Source organism: Ambystoma mexicanum, chromosome 1q, assembly GCF_040938575.1.
Source record: "Ambystoma mexicanum isolate Mex_15411 chromosome 1q, UKY_AmexF1_1, whole genome shotgun sequence".
NCBI classification, from domain to species: Eukaryota; Metazoa; Chordata; class Amphibia; order Caudata; family Ambystomatidae; genus Ambystoma; species Ambystoma mexicanum.
Genome location: NC_090922.1, coordinates 72,492,346 through 72,508,670, shown reverse-complemented (window position 1 = coordinate 72,508,670; position 16,325 = coordinate 72,492,346).

Here is a 16,325-nt window from a genome sequence, read left to right as displayed (position 1 = left end):
AAGGTTGTAGGCGCCACGTGGCTGGTGTGACCAGTGCAGGTCCTAAGAAATTTGCTGTACCTGCAGAGGTCAGCCGCAAATGTCCCTGGCCACCCAGACCTTTGGTGGTCTTTATGTGAAGTGATCCCTGATGTGGCTTCTGGAGAGAAATATATATATATGTATATACCACTGTATTAATTCTTCCCTCTCCCCTCCTGACTTCGCTGACATTTTCTCTTCTAAAATACTCTCTCTACGCCAAGACATTCTTCACTCCCCTTCCTATTCCCCTCTTCCCCCTTCTCTTACCACCCCTTCCTCTTGATTTCTTGATGATCTAACTTCTCTCCTGTTACTTCTTACGATGTTTCCCTGCTCCTGTCCAAAACTCACCTCACTGCTGCCCCCTCTGATCCCCTCCTTACCCCTTAATTCCTAAGATCTACCCTCTGATCATTCCTTACCACAATTCTTTCTTTAACACCTGTCTCTCCTCCTCCACCTTCCATTCCACCTTCAAACACGCTACTATTATCCCTATCTTGAAGAAACCCTCTGCTAACCCCCTCCTTGCCTCCAACTTTCATCCTATCTCTCTTCTACCTTTCCTTTCTAAACTTCTTGAACGTTTAGTCTACTCTCAACGCTCAGCCTTTGTAACCAATCTCTTTCTTCTCCCTGTCTCAATCTGGATTCTGTCCTAAACATTCCACTGAAACTGCCATCACCTACATTCTCAACTCCCTCCTCATTGCTCGCTACTCTAAGCATTCCTCTGTCCTCGTCCACCTTGACCTCTCCGCTGCCTTTGATACTGTTGATCACCCCTTACTTCTCAATACTCTTTCTTCCTTTGGCTTCAAAGGCTCTTTTCTCAACTGGCTCTCCTCCTACCTTTCCAACCTTTATTTTGCTGTCTCCTGGGGCGGTCGTACCTCCCCTACTCTCCCCTTGGATTTCGGTGTTCCTCAAGGAACTTGGTCCTTTTCTTTTTTCTCTTAACACTTCCCTTCTTGCCCCTATCCTCTCTTCCTTCAGTATCTCTCACCATTTCTATGCTGATGACACCAGGCTTTTCCTCTCCTTCTCTTCTTTCACACCTGACCTCCATCGTAATCTTTCTGCCTGTTTTACTGCTGTCAAAAACTGGATGTCATCCCACTTTCTTTCCCTCAACACTGACAAGACTAAAGTATTATCCGTTCCCTCCAACACGCTTCCCCCTCCTAATCTCCCTAACTCTGCCTCTGCTTGCAATTTAGGCCTCCACTTCGACTTCTCCCTCTCTTTTACCCAGCACATTGCTCTTACCGCTCGCGCTTGTCGATTCCACCTCTTCAATGTTCGCAAAATCCGTTCCTCCCTCACCTTCCACGCTACCAAACTCATAATCTCTTCCCTCATCTTCTCCCGCCATTTCTACTGCTCTTCTCTCCTCTTTGGTCTCCCTGCCTCTCATCTTGCCCCCCTCAAATCCCTTTACCTCTCTGCCATCCGTTCACTTTGCCTTCTCTCCCCTCATGATTCCATTTCCTCTTCGCTTTCTTATCTTGGCCGGCTTGCCTTCCATTCCCAACTTAAATATAACTTTTCTGTCTTGTTTTTAAATCTCTTCATGACTTTGCTCCCCCATACCTTTCCTCTCTCCTTTCATTCTATGCTCCCTCTCGCTCCCTCCGTTCTGCTGATCTCTTCTTACTCTCTGTACCTCTGCCTCCATGTGCCTCTTCTCATTCCCGTTCGTTTCAGCCCCTAGCCCGCCTTCAATGGAACTCTCTACCTCTCGTTATTTGCTCCACTTCCTCTTACTCCTCCTTCCGAGCCTCTTTGAAATCTCATCTTCTTCATCCCTCGTCCTGACACTCCTCATTACTTCCCTTTCCCTCTCACTTACACCTCCCTATCCTCTCCACTTCCACTTAAGCTTCATTCCCTCCCCCTTGACATTTCTTCACCCTCATCCCCGTCCTGACTCTACCATTACTTCCCCCTTACTCTTCCTCTGCTCTATTTCTCGTTTTTATCTTAGGTAAATTGTTTTATATACTGTTTTTGAAGGTTTGTCTCATGTTTTGCAAGTATGCTTCTATTTTATTATATTCTAATGTATTCCTGTTGTTGTAATGAAAAGCGCTTTGGTGTAAAGCAAGCGCTATATAAATGTAATAAATACAAATACATATATATATATATATATATATATATATATATATATATAGAGAGAGAGAGAGAGAGAGAGAGAGAGAGAGAGAGAGAGAGAGAGAGAGAGGGAAATAGCCAGTGGAGTGCTTATTGTGGCGGCTGGCTATGATGTGGCTCCTGGAGGGCTTTATATGGCCTGTGGAGGGCTTCATTTGGTGGATGGTGCCTGCCCGATCGAGAGTCTGTGGCCAACTACGCCTGTGCTATGGACTCTAGATGTCCTTGTCTGGCGGATGGTCTCAGGCGCCAGGCCTTTGAAATGTTGCCGATTGCAGCTGGAAGTGAGGCACAGCTTGTCGGACAAGAGAGCAATTGTGTGGTGGGGGCGGTGGCTTGCAGACTGCAGAGGACACCGGACATTGGGTGGAGCGTAGCTTGCAGGAGGGTGGGTTCTCTGGATGCTGCGGATCACAGCAGCAGGACGTCATGAAGGGTGGCGGGCACGTTGATTCTCTATAGTCTTTGGACGCCGCAGATTGCAGCAGCAGGACGCCATGGAGTGTGGTGGGCACGTTGGTTCTCTGGACACTGAGGATCACAGCAGCAGGACGCCACGGATGGTGGTGGGCGCATTGCTGACTACAACGACAGGACACTATGGAGTGTAGCAAAGCAGAATGCTGAGGATGATGGTGGTAATGCAGTACGGCACGGGCTATCTTCCTTCGCCACCAATTGTTGGCTTTACTCACACACGCATTCCATGTAAAGTATGACATGGGGACCGGCCTTGTCTCCTCTAACCTTAATTGTAAACTGCCATTCTCACTCCTCGTCCCCCCCTCTTCCAGCTAAGTGGGTGGTCCCTAAAGGGGCCTGAGTCTTGTTGTTTTTTCTAATACATTTGAAATTTAGGAAAACTACAAGCCCCAGAATGTCAAGCAAAAACAGAACAGGACGGCCTTATCATGCATGGTGTGAAATACCTGAGGGTATCGCACATATCGAACCTCGAGAAACCCTTATTCAGGTGGCCAACGAAGGGCTGATCTGCTCAGATCCCAACTCTAAGGGTGAAAGAACGAGAAAGGCTCAACGGGATGGGAAATCCCAGGGTTGTACTCAAGGGAATGACCCAAGGGAGACGCTGTATTGTACTGGAGAAGGAGAGGAGGGCGAGATACCTGAAACTTTCATTGGCTGTATTACATTTGCCTCCCTTCCTCCCATTAGATCTCTCCTACCCAAACCCAATAATCCCTCTGACGGAACCAATCCCCTAGGAACTCAAACCCTGCCACATTCAGAAACTGTCCCTCCCAAGACACCCTGTCATCCTGTTCACTATCCGAATACTTCCAATCATTCTTCTTCCCATCCCTCTGATTATTTCCCACACTCCCAACCTGCTCAGGTAAAATACTACAGTTCCCACAATCCCCTTGTTTATTCCACGATCCCAGCTAATCCTGTTTACCCCGCAAACCCTACCTATCCTGTCCCTCTGATTGTCACTTTCCGAACTCTCAGTTGAAAGTAACCAACAATTATAATTCCGGAATCACCTACCACCTTTTCCGACACAAACACTTTCTCCCGATGCAGAAGAAAACAGACTTGTGATAAAACAGTTTACCTGACATGTCCCGACACAAGGGTCAGGCAAAGTCAGGCAATTGACTTAAATCACACACACCTGACGGTTCTTCCTTTTCCCCACTTGGATAAAAGGTGGAGCAAGAGAACACAGTACGAGCGAGGCATACAGCACGACGAGACGGCTTTCCAGACCTGGCAGTTCAAGACGAGGAGAAAGGCAGTGAACATAAAAAGGCTTATAAGGAGAGACACGAGCTTGCCCTTCTTTTTGACGCAGTCCCGTGAAACCTCCACAGAAGGAATCATAAGACCGAGGACAATAGACCAAGTGTGTTGCAGCAGATGCCGGCGGTACCCACAGCGGGTCTACACTGATAAACAGCAGCGAGGGAAGCTCCTGCGACCATGGCACTGGCCTTGACTCCAGTGAAGAGAAAAGCCAAGCGGTTTATCACAGCCGGTGAACGAAGGGAAACCGATAAGAACTGAGCTGTGGTGAATGAGAGTCGTAAATTGGCAAGTTTGAACCAAGTTCAAAGAACTGTAAAAAGTATAAAGGAAAGCTGCCAAAACCGATCAAAACTGTCATACAGGAGGTCAAGTAAAATCTCTGCACAGTCCAAAGACTTTGATCTACAAACAGTTAAGAAAAGTAAAGGAAGTGAATCCCGCATCGTGAAAGCAAGGGAAGTGAATCCCGCATTGTGAAAGTAAAAGGGAAGTGAATCCCGCCAGTATTTGAAAGTATTGAAACAGCAAGAGTGAACCTGGTGGAGGGATGCAAGAGAAGAGGGGCAAAGTCTAAGGTCCCTTAGGAACAGTGTGTTGACAGAAGTGAATCCGGCCGAGGGATGTCCATGATGAATTTTTCAGAAAGACATTGAAATAAGTGAGAGACAAAGAAGCCATAGTGAACACGGAAGAGGGAGGCTGAAAGACTTGAGAGGGGTCAGCGTCTAGAAGAGGGGGACACAAGCCATAGTTTACCCGGGATTCGAGAGGGGTCAGCACCCAGAAGAGGGGGACCCAAGCCATAGTGAACCCAGAAGAGGGAGGCTGACAGATTTGAGAGGGGTCAGTGCCCAGAAGAGTGGGATCCAAGCCATAGTGAACCTGGAAGAGGGATGCTGATTCGAGAGGGGTCAATGCCCAGAAGAGGGGGACCCAAGCCATAGTGAACCCGGTGGAGGGAGGCTGAAAGATTCAAGAGGGGTCAGCGCCCAGAAGAGGGGGGCCCAGGGGTGAAGAAGCATCATCCCAAATATTAAAAAGGAAACAGAGTCATTTGTAAAGATAACTTTATTTCTGACAAGAACATTGAGAAGGGTCAATGCCCAGAAGAGGGGGACCCAGGGGTGAACTATTATTACTCTAAAGAACTTTCATTTGGTTAAAGGAACTTTTGTTTTTACTATTTGAACACGTCAGGCCCTCAAAGGCAAGAGACTTTCAAAGGAAACGAGACTTGGCCATTGACGGCCCTGACAGCTGCATCGGAACAATCGGCTTGTGCTGAGACAGCTCAAGCTTGTGCTGTGCTACCTGAAATGGAACTGTGGGCTTGTGCTTAGAAAGCTCGAGCGTGTGCTGTGCTCCAAGATCCAACCTTCCCCAGTGCTCAAAACGTTCGGTAGGGAGACCCAAGGCCACCGCATCCTGACATATTATTTGAAAACATTTGTTTCTTTTCTTGAAAACTGTCCCACACTCTTTTGGTATTAGTTTTAAGGTTTGGCAATAGGTTTCTCAGGACTGCCTTATTTTCATTTGATGGTCGACGCGTGTTCCCATCTTAGATTTAGGTTTAGATTAGGCGTTTTTCCAACCTGCATACAGTTAAATAAACAGCCTTGAACTGTGATCACTTGTGTCTGTCTTACTTGTTGCCACCATGAGTTCCTTGCAATGGCCACTGGAAACTTGAGAACTCTGTGTCAGCTGGGTTAATGTCCACAAAATTGTAGTGAGAAAGAGAGAGAGATAGAGAGAAAGAGGGATTACATAAATAGACATGTGTTGGTGTGTTCACCTTGGTAGATTTTTTTTTTTCATGAAGTTCCTGTGTGCATGCCAGAGCTCTCAAGTTTCTGATGGCCATGCGTGAGTAGGCCACCAGGTCCTGTTTTTGTTTGGAATTCTGGAACGTCGTTTTCCTAAATTGGAAATGGGAACTAAAACAACTACAAGTCCCAAAATCTAAAGGGGGTAAAACATGTCTGGCAAGCCTTCTCCCGCATGGCCACGGGAATCTTGAGTGCTCTGGTGTAAGGATGGGCGGACTGAGAGTCCACCAGCAGTCCGGGCAGCATGGGAGTCCAGCTCAGATGAAAAACGTTTAAAGTATTCCCCTGCATACACCACTGTGATGCCTCTCTTTGCTCAGAAGCATTGCCACAAAAACATTTCTAAACCCATTGCTAACATGGCTTTGTTATCAGGTAATGAGTTGAACTCTCAAACACTTTGCACTGAATCCGCTAACAAATGTAGTGAGCACAGGCCATGGTAAAAAATACACATAACTTAATAGTTTGTTTTAAATAGTGCTTCTTAGCATGCTTCACAGCACTGGTGTTAATACACATTAAAAGAGACATGTTTTAATACACATGTTTAAGCCAAGAGTTCTTGGCTTGAACATGTTTAACTAACCTGTGAGTACAGACCAAAGCAGCAAGCACTTAACACAATGAGCTATCTGTCCTTCTGGTGAACATGAGCTGTCTAGATGTGGCTGACTAGAGACCAGCCCTCTGTTTACACTGACTGTAGTATTGTAGGCTCTGGGGAGGCCGGGCCTTGCTCAACCCTCACATTAATGACACAAAGAGCCGGGTGGCTGAAAGTAACTAGCGCCCGGGAAGCAGCTCGCCCTTTTTATCAAGCATTACACGTGATCACAGCTGTCACTGTGGGAGACGTGCTGTGATCACTCAAACCACGACACGTGACAACACAGAGGTGTGCTTTAGTCACAACATCCCATGGCAAGGGTGGGAACACAAAATGTCAACATAAACTTGAATAACCTCGATATGACTCAGCTCCAGAGCTCCTCTGCGCAGCTAGCCCTGGCCGCTCGCACTTCTGCGCTGGTGTGCATGGGCCTCCTTGGCTCTCTTCTTCTGTCTTTTCCACTCTGCCGCCCATAGGTTGCTTGCTGGTGGTCTTGGCACCTGCTCTGACAAGAAGAACACATCTTTGATATCATAGTCATGCTTGACTGAGGCCACCACTTTGTCCTCGTTTCTGCGCTCTCATGTGCCCTCCTCTGGCCAGTTGGCGTTGTCCGTGATGAGTGCCATGTTGGTGGCTATTTCGGCCCACCTGTTTCTCCATGGCTCAGATACGCTGGCCCCAGTAATTGACGCCCAGGAGGTTTTGCAGAAGTTGGCATAATGTCCTGCCTTTTGGCACCTACCGCACTGCCTACCCACCACCGAGCACGGCCCTACATGTGTAAAAATTGGTGACAAGGCAGGCGCTCTGTTGCCAGTCAAGTTTTCCTGCATTAGCTTCTCCTCCAAACGCAAGTTTTCATGACTCCATCAATCTTCAGGGAGGCTGTGTTTCTTTGCTTTTTCAGGCGGGTCTTCATTTCCTTTTCAGGTGTGGCAAGTTAATTGACTCTAAGGATTCTGGTACTTGTATTTTTCGCACTTCATTTTTCTTGCAGGTGGCTGGAAACAGCTCCCTCCATAGCACAAATCTTCCCCTTGATGGGGGCAGGGGAAAGCCATGGTTGTGGCTCTCCATTGTAAGGCATGATGGCCCTGCTGGTGCTGCCTTTTGAGCCCGGGACTCCTGGAACTATGTTTAAAAACTTGGTGACAAGGCAGGCGCTCTGTTGCCAGTCAAGTTTTCCTGCATTAGCTTCTCCTCCAAACGCACATTTTCATGACTCCATCAATCTTCAGGGAGGCTGTGTTTCTTTGCTTTTTCAGGCGGGTCTTCATTTCCTTTTCAGGTGTGGCAAGTTAATTGACTCTAAGGATTCTGGTACTTGTATTTTTCGCACTTCATTTTTCTTGCAGGTGGCTGGAAACAGCTCCCTCCAAAGCACAAATCTTCCCCTTGATGTGGGGAGGGGGAAAGCCATGGTTGTGGCTCTCCATTGTAAGGCATGATGGTCCTTTACATCTTTAAAATTGTTACAGAAATCCCGGGAAAGGCAGTGCAGCAGGGCCATCATGCCTTACATTGGAGAGCCACAACCATAGCTTTCCCCCTCCCCCCATCAAGAGGAAGATTTGTGCTATGGAGGGAGTTGTTTCCAGTCCCCTGCCAGCAAAATCAAGTGCGAAAAATACAAGTACCAGAATCCTCAGAGCTAATTAACTTGTCACACCTGAAACAGAAATGTAGACCCGCCTGAAAAATCAAAGTAACTCAACCTCCCTGAAGATTGATGAAGTCATGAAAACGTGCGTTAGGAGGAGAAGCTAAAGACTGGTAACAGAGCGCCTGCCTTTACATCTTTAAAATTGTTACAGAAATCCCGGGAAAGGCAGTGCAGCAGGGCCATCATGCCTTACATTGGAGAGCCACAACCATGGCTTTCCCCCTCCCCCATCAAAGGGAAGATTTGTGCTATGGAGGGAGTTGTTTCCAGTCACCTGCCAGCAAAATCAAGTGCGAAAAATACAAGTACCAGAATCCTCAGAGCTAATTAACTTGTCACACCTGAAACAGAAATGCAGATCCGCCTGAAAAATCAAAGTAACTCAGCCTCCCTGAAAATTGATGAAGTCATGAAAATGTGCGTTAGGAGGAGAAGCTAAAGACTGGTAACAGAGCGCCTGCCTTTACATCTTTAAAACAGACCTACATGTGGCAACCCTCCTCCACAGAATTCACACAGTCTCTGGGGTGCCTCATCCTTGCTCTTCTTTTGCGTGGCTCTGCCTCCGGCCCCTGACACCAGCTCGGGGTCCTGGCTGTGTTTACCTCCTCCCCTTGCATCCTTTTCATAGCCACCTCCATCTGGGTCGACCGCACCTCAGCCAGTTTTTGGGATCTTGCTAGCTCGAGAATTCGTGCCAGAGAAATTCCTGGTTCCTTCAGGATCTGGGTGCGCAACTTGTTGGACCAGCATTTTTGGATTATCTGGCCCTGCAACTCTCCTTCTTCATCAATAAATGCGCACGTCGCTGCCAATTGGTGCAGTCGGGTGTAGAATGTATCACTGGACTCTGCAGGCCCCTGAGCAGCCTGCCAGAGCTGGAACCATTCGTAGTCAATATTGACCATTGCGGCAAAGTAATTGGACAATGCCCTCTCCGCAGCTCAGTACGACCCATCACCTGGCGTCAGCACCCTATACAGCCTATGGACTTTGCTCCCTGCGTAGAACAGCAGGAGTGTCTTCCTTTTGGCATCATCAGTTATTTCACCCACTTCAAAACACTTGTCTAGCCTCTGCAGCCAATGTGCCAAACTTGGGCCTATGTTCGCAGGATTTGCTTTCCCGTCGAATTCTGGCAACGGGTGGCTGTGGAAGGGTGTGCCTGCGGCAGTACAGTATCCCTTGGGCATGGCATCTGGAAGTTGAGGAGTCCTGGTGTTGTGAGCCCAGCCCCTTGGGTATCAGCTCCTCTGCCACTGCTGGACAACATGGAGCCCTGCAACATGATGGGCCCTTGCCGACCTTCTTGCTACACCAGCGTGCTCCCCTGAGAATCCTTTTACCCCTGCCGCACAATAACTGTCCTGTGGGCTGCAGCAGAAGAGGTCACTGTATTTGGGTGCTGCCTCCACCCCACTGCACCGGGTACAATCCCCTTCCACAAACCTGCTTCCTCCCCGCTGGTGGACAGGCAATGGGGCTGGGCCCCCTTGAAGATGACTGTGGTAGTCCTCGTTATGGCCTATGATGGCCAGCCCTTGGCTGTGTACAAGACCTGTGGTCTGATGTGCTGTCTGGCCTTGGGTTTCATCACTCTCTCTCCAGCCCCACGCTATGCTGCTGCAGCCTCAAACAGCGCCCTGCACTCATGGAATGCCTTACGTGGAATTCTTGGGATCAGCCCCATTTCTTGGCCCTGGGCGGAGCAGGCGACAGCCCGGGACACAGAGCTAAATAGCTCAGCAGGTGGGTTCAGTAAAGGGCCCACTCAGAAAGCTGCTTCTGAGCTTGCCGGACAACAGATTGAGCAGCCTGCTGTGCCAGTGAGTGCTCTTCTGCAATGTGCAGCTGGCTGCTCCTTGCCGACTTGTGGTTGACTGCGATACGGTTCGGAATATGCAGACAAATGAAGGCATATTCCAAACGCAGCATGTGAGATGCTCTGAAGTCACACACCCTGTGCCCCTCATTCTTTGTTCTGACAGCCTTTCAAGGGGGGCAATTTATAAGTTTGGCTCCCTTTACAACCCATTGTTTTTGCACAGTATGTGCTTAACATTTCAGTGTTAAGAACTGAACATGGGACATTTTTATTCACCAGGCCAGCACAAGTATCAGTTGACCAAACCTATGCAATCTTCAAAGAGATTTAACGTTCCACCCAGAAAAGTTTTTAACTATTTTCTTTATTGTCATGTTGCTTTATTTGACACCCCAACACTTTTTTTTGTATATTACTTTTTAATTGGATATGGTGCATCCCTGTAAAGGTTAACTCTAATTGTCTGGCTTATGTATTCTAGTAGATGCTTTGGGACATTGACTAAATGCATCTGCTCAGCATCAAAGGTCTTTTAATTGTCTAAACAAGCCAGCCACTGCCTAACGCGCATGCCAGAAGGCAACTCAATGTCACTTGGCACCTTAATTAGGAAAGCAGGGTTCATTGTATGTCACCATGTAGACAGTAGTCCATGGCAAATGAATGCAGTGATATATGCGCTGGGATGATTTGTGCACTGCACAAATCACCACCCTGTTGGTTAATGGCGTCTATGTGGTGCTCCCTTGGGTAACTGCACATATACCTTGTGTTTGCCTGATGTGCCCAATGTCCATACAAGAGCACACTGGAATGTTTTGTGTATGTGACTCTGATGAGCATGCCATACTGTGCCGACACTTAAACACATAAAGTAATCAAAGTTGCCTCAAATTGTAAATCCACTAGGCCAAACGCCCTTTCTACACGGCCACACCATGATTTCCACTAGCTGCAGGCCAGCACTAAGAGATGCTAATGCTAGCTCTGTTAGATAAAGCATGGGTCTGCTCTTTTTTGCCGAAATATCCCCTGACACCTGTGTAATAGTGAGGAGGTAGTGGCTGAGGAACTGTGGAACCTTTACCATGCATTAGGAGCAGGTTTCGTTAAATCGCTTCATCAGCTTATTACTGGTCAGGCTAAAGTTTGAAAGGGGTACAATCATTTTGGTGTAGTCTTTCAGTCCATTGTTTATTGAGTCTATCTTGTGCGGTAAACTGCCGTCTGTGGACATAATTCCCTAAAGATGTTTCTGTATTGCGGTGGGTATGCCTACACTGAAACCCCGCCCTTCCTCCTCTAAAATTCTTCAGAAGCAAGAGCCCTTGTACCACATTTGAGTGGCTGATGTTGCAGCCATTTTATACTTGCATCCAAAAACGTAAGCTGCCAAAATGAGCATGTATGGTTCATGGTTACAAACTTAATGTTAGGGTGAGTATTGTGAACCGTGATGTGAGCACCAAGCCAAGCTTCGGTTATGCTTTTAGAGATTCACACATACAATCATTTTATCATAGACTTGTTTATCAAATGTAGAAATCTCTGTTCACTGTTATAGTCCTGAAATGCTCTATGATTTAATGCAAAGCATACAGGAATCCTCATTGGTGCTATGTGTCCCCTTTCCCACTTTCAGAGAGGTATTTTGAAAGAGTACATTATGTACCAGACTGACCATCATGGAATGATAACCTTCTATCAGAAGATAATCATATGGTTAGTCTAGTATTGCAACCTTGCGAAATACAAGTGAGGTGGTACAAACAGAACACCTGCAACACAGGGCCAGGTCAGTGGGCCCTGGTAGTACGGACAGTCTGAAACTGCTTTCAGGCAAGGCCTTCCCTAAGAGCATGTGACAGAAAAAACTTGTGCCTGGGCAGAAACACATGTGTTTTCACATTAGAATTATTCTGTAAAGTACTTGAAGAACAATGTAATGAAACCAGCTTCCTTTGTATACAAATTACTTATTAATATGGAAGGGGTGGGGGTTGTCACAAAACAGAGGTGTAGTTTGGGAGTGACGTAGTTTGGGAGTGACGTGTGCCAGTGGGGGTGAGGGGGATTCTGATGTTTCAGCCTGGGCACCAAGTTGGCTAGAAACTGCCCTGCTTGGGATGCTGGCAGTGCTTGGAATGCTGCCAGTCCTTATTCTTTTTTTTTCCCTCCTCCGCCGAGGGGAGGCGCTGCGCGTGTCCGTGCTGGGCTCTCGCCGGACCGAACGGTGTGGATGGAAGCGCTGGGCTGGGAGAGCACAATGTTTTCAAGGGGTCACCCCCTCCACAAGAAGACGCCACGGGGAGCCATGCAGTGTGGGCGACGCACACGCGGGTACTTTTAGACCCTCGTAGCCAGTTGTAGGCACCTTGCTCAATGCACCCTCACATTAATGACACAAAGAGAGGGTGAGAGTAACTAGCGAGCGGGAAGCCACTCCACTCGCCCTTTTTATTAAGCAGTACACGTGATCACGTTCACAGCAGTACCTGTGGGAGGAGTGTTGTGATCACTCAAACCACAACACATGACAGCACAGAGGCGTACTTTAGTCCCAACGTGTAGGAAGAAGGTGCTGCAATAAATTGCCCTTTACTTATGCTGTGTGTATCATCTGCTGTTTCGTCTCTGTTGAGGCAGCACTTCGCTTGAGAGAGAAGAGGGAGAGTCGTGTTATAATGTAGAATGTACGATGGAACATTCTGTGTGAAGGGTTCCATCTGGAATACTTTCCTTGTGATTCGAAAAGGAACAGGGGAGAAGACGGGTGCGGCGATGTATGCTGCAGGGGGGAACTCTCCTTGAAAATAAACCTGTATTGAAACTTACATATCTGCTGTGTTCGTGAATATACGAAACATAACAAGTGGCGACTAGGAGGCCGTCTGTTTAACATTGAGGAGAGGTGCTGGGAGAGTTCCCCACATGACGCTGATGATATCGGTCAAAGACTGTTGACGAGAAAAACACAGTTGGCCAGAACTCACAGCTGAAGAGGTATGGACAAGAAAAAAAGGCATATTTAAGGTGACTGTAACGTAAATATCACCGCTTAACTGCATTTCTGGGAACTGCATCAATTGAAAGCTGCACGAGCCGTGGCCGCTTGAGGACTTCATTACGGATGACGCTCAGCACGCAACGTCGGCCTGACAGGCTGACTAAAGGAATTTGAGAAAAGCACCTGAATACGTGCCCTGCATGCCGCCATACTGTTGCATAGTTGCCATAGCAACGTATTACGGAGACACGAACAGCGCGGGACGGATAAAGGCAGTGAATTAAACAGGCGGTGATACAATAAATGGATAAATGAGCGGAGGAAAGTGATATCCGTGGATGAACGAATGGAGTGGAAAATAGACAAGTAAGTCTATGAAAAGAAGGTCCCGCATTAATTATGTGGGTGTTTATCGAGTAGTAAAAAATTGAAAAGTTACTATACGATGTTGCACGGAAGTTCCTTCCATCCAATGATGTATGATTAGACAACAGTAATTGGAAAGCTATTTGGGCTGATTTCAGGTGTCAAAAGACTTTAATGTTGGTTTTGCTTGGAAGGCTCAATCTCATCGCATTTTATCATGCAGAACATAGTAGCACCTATGAAATTTTTAGCTCAGCTAGGGAGTCCCATCTGCTCATGGGAACAATGGTTGGACAATTGTATCTGAGAGCCATTGGTGGTGCGAAGTACAATGACGATCTTAAGGAAGCCACCCTTCTCAATTGCGTGGGAGCAGAGGCATTAAGAATATTCCGGACTTTACCAGAAGTCGATGGTACTGGAAGGGGGTCTGGTGATTCCACAAGCAGTTCCAGAAAGTATGAAGCAGCGTTGCTGAAATTAGGCAATCACTTTGGGAATAAGACGAACATAGTCCTGGAAAGATATAGATTCTTTACTAGGAAGCAATTCAAGAATGAATCTGTTGATGCATATCTAGCGGCACTAAGGGGTCTCATAGCTACATGCGAATTCACAGGAGTGGAAGATGAGTACTTGAGAGACCAACTTGTACTGCATATTGCTGATTCCAGGATTCAACAGAGACTGTGGCAGGCGAAGAATCCAACATTAGAACAAACCATAGAAATTTCCAGATCTATTGAGTTAGGTGAAAAATGCATGAGAGAAGTTCAAAGTAAGCAAGAGCACTCCGACATAAAGTCTTTTCAGGCTGTACATGATGGAGAAGTGGATAAAGATGAAGAAGCATTGGTTGCTATAGTGAAGAGGATTGTGAGAACAGACTTAGGAATGAACTCAAGGCAAAATAGAGAAATGTTTCTCAGATCTCAGAACAAGTGCTATAAGTGTGGATGGCACAAACATGCCAATCCCGATAAAGACTGTCCAGCAACGATGAATGAATGTTTAAGATATGGTCAAGTAGGGCATTTCGGTAAGGTATGTCGCAGTGTCAGAGGAAGAGGCAGAATGGGTGCACGTAGAAATATGAACAGAGGTTATTTCCAAACCGATCGGGGTGACACTTCAGGAGTGAGGGCTGTTGAAGAAGCTTCTGGTTCCAATGATGTTGTTGCATTAACAGCTGAATATGAAGAGGAAGTACACATTTTGGCTTTTAATTCTAATGAGGGAACAATGGGTACATGGGTTGTTATGACCATTGATGGGGTTGTTTTACGAGTCATGGTTGACACAGGATTCCCTTATACCATTGTGGATAAAGGAACGTTTCTGGGAGCTTTGCAGAGAAAAACAGAAGATCTACATGTAACTAAAGTCAGAGCAACTGGCTATGGCAAGTCTCCCATTGACATCATAGGATATGTTTGGGTGAATCTAGTCTTTGAAGGGAGACAAACATATTGTAAACTGTATGTGGCCCAAGAAGGATTTTCAATAGTAGGCTAGTGGGAGCAAGCTGCCTTAAAAATTAGGATTCACCCAGGTGAGAACACACCAATTTTGTGTGTTACAGATAATTGTTGTGATTCAGCTGCGACATTGGCTCAAGATTTTCTGAAAGTTTTCAATAACAGTATAGGTATGCTCAAGGGATTCAAGCATCGCATAATACTGAAAAGAGGGGCGAAACTAGTAGTACACAGGCTTAGAAATATACCAGTGGGCACGAGGGAACCACTTAAATTGGAATTAGAGAAATTGTGCTCCCAGGACATTATAGAGCCCATAGAGAATTCTGAGTGGCTTTCTCCTATTGTAATTGTAAAGAAACCGGGTGGATCAATTGGCATGTGTGTGGACCTCAGAGATCTTAATAACAACATATGGATAGATTGTCACCCAATATTGGAGAGATGCTCACCACCATGGAGCCTGCCAAATTTTTCACCACATTAGACTTATCCTCTGCATATCATCAGGTTGTCCTTGAAGAGGAATCTAGGAACCTTATATCATTTATAAAGCCTTTGGGGGCATTTAGATTTAAGAGGATGCCATTTGGTTTGGCATCGGCGGCTGCCGTTTTTCAGAGACTTATGCAACATCTGTTTGAGGGTTTAAGTGGAGTGTACTATTTCCAGGATGATATCTTGATATCGGCAATGTCAGAAGAGGATCACGACACAAAATTACTAGGAGTTTTGCAAGTTATACAACAGAAGGGTCTCACTTTGAAAATTGAGAAATGCAAGATAAAGGAAAGGAAAGTGACATACCTTGGACATTGTATTAACGCTGAAGGAATTAAACCTAAAGAGACTTTGGTGAACACAATACTCAAGTTACCCAATCCCACCAACAAAGATCAACTCAGAAGCTTATTGGGTCTTACTAAATATTACTCGAAGTTTATAGACCACTATGCAGATAAAACAACTCAAATGAGAAGTTTAATGAGCAAAGACACTCAGTTTGAGTGGTCCAAAGGATGCAAGGATGAGTTTAGATCAATAAAAATGTTGATAAACAAAGCACCTGCTTTAAAGATGTTTGATCGGAGTGCCAAGACTATTGTGTCTGTTGATTCAAGCAATGCAGGATTGGGAGGTTTGTTGGAGCAGGTACAGAATGGAGAAAGTGTACCGATTGCTTTTGCTTCTAGGACATTTGAGGTGCAGAGAAAAACTATTCCACCATAGAGAAGGAAGCTCTTGCTGTCATGTGGATATTAGAGCATTTTAAGGGGCTTGTTTGGGGAACCCCTATTGAACTCAAAAGTGATCATAAACCTCTCATCCATATCCTAACTCCAAAGAATCCACATTTAACTTCTCCACGCATCAGAAGGTGGATATTAATTATTATGCAGTATAATGTAACCATCAGTTATACCTCAGGGAGGACGAATAAAGTTGCAGATTGTTTCTCCCGTCTGCCATGTTCCCTCGAAGGAGAAGAAATTGATGAGAATGATGAAGAAATGGACTGTGTGATAGCACAGATACATACCAGTTTTTGCAGGGAGGAATGGATGGAAGCAATCAAACTGGATG